The sequence below is a fragment of the Euphorbia lathyris genome, chromosome 8, assembly GCF_963576675.1.
Source record: "Euphorbia lathyris chromosome 8, ddEupLath1.1, whole genome shotgun sequence".
Lineage (NCBI taxonomy): Eukaryota > Viridiplantae > Streptophyta > Magnoliopsida > Malpighiales > Euphorbiaceae > Euphorbia > Euphorbia lathyris.
The window spans coordinates 9069180-9077438 of NC_088917.1; the positions used below are offsets into that span (position 1 = coordinate 9069180).

At 33.2% G+C, this 8259-nt stretch overlaps 1 pseudogene; it reads left to right on the forward strand.

Annotated features, from left to right (window-relative positions):
• The first annotated feature begins 496 nt into the window (after positions 1-496).
• LOC136203838 (thylakoid lumenal 17.9 kDa protein, chloroplastic-like) lies at positions 497-1206 on the forward strand (annotated as a pseudogene).
• The last annotated feature ends 7053 nt before the right edge of the window (positions 1207-8259 follow it).

The following is an 8259-nucleotide window of genomic DNA, read 5'->3' on the forward strand; positions in this document are numbered from 1 at the left end:
TGCAACATCAATTCCCATTCAATAACCTCCTGCTCTAAGTAAAAAATCCAATCTCTTATCTATAGAATATCATTCCAGATTATTGATATCACATAAGCTCTGAAGTTCTACTCGATCACAATGCATACTCCTAAGCCAATTCTCATATAACACCCAAAGCTTCTCTCTATTATGTGACTTGTATGTAGTTTTTTTTAAGGGAAAGGTACAAAAATAAACCTTGTGGTTACACTTGTTTTCGATCGGCACCTTGTGGTTTAAAAATTTACAAAATGGTACCTTGAGATATATTCCGCTAGCAAACACATGCCAAATTGACTAACGGTGATAAAAGTCAAAGGGAAAAGAGTTAATTTAGTCTTTATATTTATTTATTTTATAAATTAACCCCCTTATTATCCAATAATTACAAACAAATCCTAAAATAAAAAATAAAAATCAAATACACCATCTTCTCCCTCTCTCTCCCTTTAATTTCTTATTTTTCTTCTTCTTTCTCTCTTCTCTCTATTCTCTTTGTTAATTTCTCTCTCTAAAATCAATTGAATTTCCATTACCATCCTTGACTATCCCTTCTCCCAATTCTCTCTCTCCTATACTCCTTCCTTCAACTTGCACTTCCACCTCTTTTTCTCATTCCAAGAACTTAACTTTTGGACTCGAAAATGGGTAATCTTTCACTTCTTTTTTCCCTCTTTCAATTGCTTACTTCTCTTGAAGAACAATTTTCAATTGTTGCAGGAAAATTAGGCCATGCCCATGGGTGAATCCAAGTTGTGTCTCGACGAATTTGAAATCATCATCATTTTCATTCCCCTAGACGATTCGTGAAAACTCAACAGACAATGCAATCCAAGTTACTTTCTTTATGGGTAAAAAGGTTTCAGCTTTACTCTATTAATTGGGTGTGAATTGTATATATGGAGAAATTGGAAGAAGCCATCACGAAAACGCAGAAAAATGCGAGGATTCAGGTGATTGAAGATACTCCAAATGGTAATCAGTTGAAACATAATTGCAATTAGTGAATTTGATGTTGAATTAATAAGTATAGATAATGAATCAGGGAAGTATTTAGAGGCCAAAATAGGAGTATTTGGGCAGGATGATGTAATTGAGTTTTTGGTAAAAGGAGAAGTAGTGGGTTACAGGTGCATGGCTACAAAGAGATGCATTAGATTTAGAAAGAGATGGAAATTCAACTAATTTCATAGAGAAAAATTAACAAAGATACGAGAGACAGAAAGAAAAAGAAAAATAAGAAATTAAAGAGAAAAAGAGAGGGAGAAGATGGTGTATTTGATTTTTATTTTTTATTTTGGGGTTTGTTTGTGATGATTGGATAATAAGGGGGTTAATTTATAAAATAAATAAATATAAGGACAAAATTAACTCTTTTTTTTTACTTTTAACACCGTTAGTCAATATGGTATGTGTTTGCTAACGGAATGAACCTCAATGTACCATTTTATAAATTTTTAAACCACAGGGTGCTGATCGAAAACAGGTGTAACCACAAGGTTTATTTTTGTACTTTTCCCTTTTGTTAATGTGTGTATATGAATTAAACATAAATTCTTATAAATTTAGAAATATATAGATATATCCATTATTTACACATTTCCCCAACGTTTTGGCTTCCTATATATATTTTTTTAAGTATCGTTTCTCAGTTTCCATTTCCATGTTACATAGACTACTGATGTGCCTCGGTTGAGACTCACTAAGGGATAAGTGTACCCCGTCGTTATCAAGTAATAAAATCTAGACAAGCTCAGGTACCGAATCCACGGGATTTACTCCTACAAATATCGAGCTACTCAGCTTCTAATGTTATCTAGGCTTTGGGGGGTTTGAGATTGAGTTTGATTAAATTAAGCTACTCCTAATTAAGTTATTCTATTCCTAAATGATCTTTCAACTATGCAATTACCTGAAGGGAGATGGAATGATACGATAATATTGAATCCAACCTAGTTTGCTAATCAATTGATAACCTAATCTAAGTCGATTTAGCCTAAGGCGATTAACCCTACTTATCCTATTGTGGTTCCTAATGCGTGATTTCTTTGTAAGGCTGAAACTAGCTCTACGGCTCAATAATTTTGGGCTTAATCTTCCGCATGATCATCAATCCTACAGGCTCTAACTAGGTCAGATCTAGCTCGTAATATGTGCCAACTATATGTTTGGACTTATGAATGAGTTAAACCAATTAAGCAAAGCGTGAGATAAAGATTAAATCATACAAACAATTGAACAAATAAGAAACTTGAATTAATATTAAAGATGGAGAAATTATCACGAAGATACAATGAGCCTGTGATTCATAGACTGGATCAAGAGATAAACAATGTGTAAAAGAGTAAGAAAATCCCTTTCAAGGAACCTGTCTACCACTGCATGCATCTTCCTAGGACTTAAAGAGGGAACCTTGAATAATCCTTCAGGAGCGGAGCTTGAGCGTTCTTCAATGGAGGATGGAGGAGATGGAGAGGATTCTTCAAGGGGGAAGCTAGGGTTTTTACAAAGATGAAAAATTTAAGAACTAAAACTAAAAACTAAAAATTGATTGATGAAAAACGGATTACAAAAACTCTCTCTAAAATAATTACAAACTCACTAACTTTACATATCTGATTATTCCTAACAAATGAAACTATTTATAATGAAAAACTAAAATCTATTCCTAACGAAAGACTAATTAATAAAACCTATTTCTAATGAAAGACTAATTCTTCAAACATTACCTAAAACTAATTAATCTCTAGGGATGGAAAATCCAATTATTTAAATACAACAAGCCCAAAGATAATCCCGAAAAATCTGTCAAAATATTCTGCAAGATCTTTATTTGAATTTGAACTCTTGAGTGGGTCCTGATTTTGATCCTTAAAAATTTCCATCTTGATCTCTAAAAATCTGCACATAATCTCATAAAATATTATTTAGATAATTCATCCAAAGTTAATTAATTATCCTACAAAAAATCTTTTTTAATTACCAAGTCAAATTTAATTTATTTTTGGTAGGTTAATTTCTTAATTTTGGGTACAGATAAATCTCAAAATAACATATAGAGATTAATTTACTAAAAGTGACAAAATACTTGATAAAAGTTAGGAATATTTTAATAAAAAAACTAAAAAGTAATTTAAAAACCTAAAATTGACAAAACAATAATAAATTGCCATTAAAGTAAATAAAAAGATAATAAAAGATACAAAATAATCCCTAAAACCATACTAAAATATAGGGTTTTTTTTATCCCTATCAACTACAGACACAACAATCCTAAAACTTATAATCCTTTTCAAGGTCACTTGCAAACTATACAACTGATCAAGTAATGTGGGGTAAGTATCTCTTGGTTCAGTTCGAAAACCTAACCTAAACAAAGAAACCAAAAGCAGAACAGACTGAAGAAGACAGACCAGACCAAGATGATTCGTGAAAGACAGCTGAATTGAAGACATTCAGTTCTATAATATAGGAATAAGGTGCATAAATGCCCTCTAATTTACACATTAATGAGCAATATTACCCCTAACGTGAAAAATAGCACAATTAAGAGCTTAAGGTTGACAACCTGGATCAATTTTGGACATAATTAATAGATGCTTTTACACGGTTACATTTTTATTTCATCTGCCTACCATGCCATTGACGTATCACGTTACTGAAGAAGAAAAATAACAAGAATCTCTTATTTTTTAAGAAAATCGCAAGAATCTTGATAAAAAAAACAAGAATCTCAAATAAATCTACAATTGAGAAAAATGAATTATGCAACTCAATTTTAAGTGCTTCCGCCCAACTTCCAACTTACTTTTGGAATTAATTGAAGATAGAGATTGACATTTCGCTTGGTTTGGCACCTAGCTTATTGAAGAGAATGGAGGATCTCTGATTAGTAGGAATGGCGGTAGAGGAAGAATCGCCAGACAGTAAACAAAAGAAGGGATTTTACCGATTTCATAATTTTTGTTTGAGGGTTAGATAGATTGAAGCTGTAGATGAATCAAAGTGAGATTGAAGTGGAACTCGGGGAGAATTGGGTTAGGGTTTTTGTTATTCGAGATTCTTGCATTTTTTTTGTTTGGTAGAAAATTGATAATTAAGCTTCTTTATTCCCAGATCTAATGTGATGCCACAATCAAATGGACCAACAGGTCATTTGTTTGAGGGGATAAATATATAGGGATCGAGATAAAAAAAAATAAAATAAGTTATCTCTTATTTGTTTATGAGATAGAGGGTGGGATAATGAGTGAGATAAGGATTTTATCTCATCAAACTTATACCTAGTGGGTTGGTATTAGATCTGGGATAAAAAGAGTTAGATGGAAAAAACTAAGTTATCCCTGAAGATAGTTCAATTTAATGTATTTAAAATTGGACAAGGATAATATAGTAAACTGCATTATTTTATCTTTATCCCTGTTCCACGTAACAAACATGAGATAATAAATTCCAGCATCTTATTTTCATCCATATCCCAATCATTTATCCTTATCTCGATTCCAACCTTTATCCCTATCACTATCCCCCTCAAATACCAAATGCCTCGCAAGTTTCTAATCTCATGGATTGTCTGAATGCCAAAATGTTAAGAGAAAAAAGAGAACGAGCTTGGTCCATGACATGGAAAAAGGATGGAATGGGAAAACAGAAATTATAACTGTGTAAAGAAAGCTGTTAGTAATGTAAAAAATTGGTCCAACTTGTTAACCTTAGGCATTAATTGTGCTATTTTTGACATTAGGGGTAATATTGCATCTTGATGTCTATGTTAGGGTATTTTTGCACCTTATCTCTATAATATATTAATAAATTTGTAATCAATAATATAAATGAATAGGTAAGTGATTATAAGAGGATGCTTACATGATTATGATGTGTAAATGTCTAAATCAGTTACCAAGTGTGAACATAGAAATGAGAGAATAATTTGAAATCTATTCAAGAGAAATTACATCTATATACGACTAATCTAGAAAAGAAAGAAACTTGATTTAGGTCTATAACATGTAACATGTATGTACAACTAGTATATTTTGTAATGCTCCCTCTCAAGTTGGACCATTTACATCTATACATATACAAGTATTGTTGATCAAGAAAAGGAAAATAACCTTGTTTTAGGCCTATAATTGTTATGTAGAACTGGTATATTCTATAACACCAAGACATGCAAACTCATCCTTCAATAGGCACTCTTGTATATAACTTGGATTTCTTTTTGAATTTCGTAGTAAATATGGTCTTTCCAACAGTTTCTTTCATATACTCATCAGATCACTCATTTCTCATTATCTAATTTACTATATCACGGACTCTTAATACAAAAACAGTGAGTCAAAGAAACTAAGAACTACCTAGCTAGAAACAAATTATTTCATATTCACATCAAGCATGAAAATATGAAATTGATGCAACACTTGCAAAATCCTTTACGATACAATCATATTTAACTAATAATGCTGAAAATGCAGTTCATTCATATTTAAATAATGATGCTGGAAATAAAACATCATTCAATGCTTGCTCCTAGTAGTTAGACAATTACTTTACAGTTATAGTGCCTTAATTAACAAATACATAACAAACTTCATCGAAAATCCAACCAATTACTTCATACCCGATTCTTTCATTTAACAAACTATTCTCAAGCAACAAAGTTATCAAAACTATTCAACCAGCTATTCTCATTCTCAAATCTCAACTAGTCAACCGTTACATTCAAAATTGCATGCATAGAAAGGGTGTGAGGAGCCAAGAGAAAGCAGAATTCTTAACAAGAAATCATAAAGTTATAATTGAAAACATAACAATTAAATTAACTAACCTCAATTAGATTTATATGATTTGGCAGTCCACCTACTATCAATTCCCAACCGAAAGAGAGGGGTGAGATTGTTGAGACTAGAGAGAGATGGTTCGCTGTCTGTCTGCTTCCAGATGAGGAGTTTGACTGCAAGTGAGTCTAGACTGTGCAAAAAAATATAAGGAGAAAAAGATGCACTATTTACCCATTTTTAGTTAACATTCCCCTTCCCTTACCCTTTCCTATTGAAACCCCCTAATTAAATGCACCCTAAGCTGAACTGAACAAATGAAACAAATTACAAATCATTAACGAAACAAGAGATTATACATGTTTAAGAAATTATCAACCTCAACCACCAAAAGTATCCACATTATACTGTTAATATAGCAAATTCTCCATCTACCATATCCAATTATGTCAGTTTTGCATAATCATAACCTACTCATCATAGTTCAACCAATTCAAAATCACTAATTTATACCCTTTCTGTCATTATTCAAATAATAAGCTTTAATAATTCAAACCCTTTATGTCATTATCAAAACCTGCACACAACTCCGAATAAGCTTTAATAATTCAAAACACAGTACTGAAAGCCGTAAAAAAATGACACACTCAGAGAATGGAGGTTTTATACCATTATACTGAAAAGAAAAGGAAAAAGAAAAAGGAAATAACACGTTCCCACATTTTCTCGGCAACCAAACAGAACACTAAAAATGGATGGATTTTATAAACATCCGAAAAGTAAAACGAAGAGGGAAAAGGAGAGAAGAAACTAACTCTAGATCTAGCAATCGTTCCTGGAGTGTCTCTGGAAATGAATGGAGGAAACCCATGTTGAAACACCTTTCCACATGATTTTGATTTGACAAAATTATTTAACAAGAATTAAATCTCCATGTTAAAAATATTCTAACACATTAAATTTAAATGCTTTGATTTATTCATACTAATGTGTTTGTTCAATGTTGAGTTACTTAATCTATAAGACATTAAGTTGTAAGTCCTAAAGGCCCACAAAAGAAAGTCAAGCCCAAGTCAACGGATGAAAGTCTCACGGCCTAATATCAAAACGCAGCTCGTACTAAGTAAAACGCAAGCCCAGCAATGAGAAGGATCGAGAAGCCTTCGATCAAAATCTTCAAGACGAAGCTGTTGAGTTGAGCGACAAGAAAGTGAGGTCAGCGGATGACCTGGATAAAATTGAAGACAAAGTATTTCTACTTTGGGTAAAGTTCAGAAGACGCAGAAAGCTGTCTGGAAGACTTTACCATAAATATGGAGACACTCTGTCTTGTTTGACGGAAAGCTGTTGAGCACTGCCGAAGACAGAAGATACAAGATTTTGATTGGCCGAGGATGCTGAGCACGTACTGAGTGAAAGCGGCATGAAGCAGTTTCCCTCCAACGGTTATTTCGAAATTCGAAATTACCGGTGCATCAAGTGTCACTCAAATGCTTCATTCGATGCAGATCTTCAATTAAGTCGAAACGCTGACCAAATTGATATTCGAAGTTCTGTAAAGAAAAGCAAAGCAAATCTTACGCCAATTCCAATTCTGTGTAAAAGTCTAGAGTGATCTAAATCATCTAAAGTGTCTTAGCAATTGTTGTTTAGGACAAACAAACACTTATCATTTGTAGAAGTATAGGAAGGAGAAAATGAGTACTCGGTCATAGTACTCAGCGGTAGAAATAGGAGTGAGTAGAGGAATAGAGGAAGGTACTCTTGTATACTCAGTTTTCTATTGTAAAAGGTTTGTGCTCTACCTTTAAAGAGCTCAGTAGAGGATTCTGAAAAGCTCGGAAGGAATTCTGGGGACTGGACGTAGGTGGAGAGGCTGAACCAGGATACGTCTGCTGAGTAATATCTTTCTAACCCTTATCTCCTTAAATTATTGCTTGCTATAACATTGCCTAGTTAAACGTTAAAAAGAACATAAGCTGAGTTGAGTGAATTGAGAAGTTGAGTTCAGGAATAGACTCAAGTGCTATCTCCTGACTCAAGGATAGATTCAGACTTAGTCACCTGTTGACTAAGCTTATATCTAAAACTTACTCAGTTTCACTGTGCTAAAAGACTTCGAGAAAGTCTAAGTTAAAAATTAACAGTCAGCCATACGTGAAATTTTTTAAATAGTTCCTAACCCCCCCCTTGGAACTAATATTGTCACGTTACACGAGACCAACAAGTGGTATCAGAGCTTAACAGCTCACTGAATAAGATATAACTATCTTGAGCTGATCCCCACAATGGCTGAGAACAGCACTAGTTTCCTCCTAGGAAATCAGACAACTCAGATTCTTCCTGAGGGACTGTCCATTACTAGGCCTCATCTGTTCTTCGGGTCTAACTATACCTTTTGGAAGAACAGAATGAAAAACTTCATTCAGGCAACAAACATGAGTGCATGGCTTACCATAGT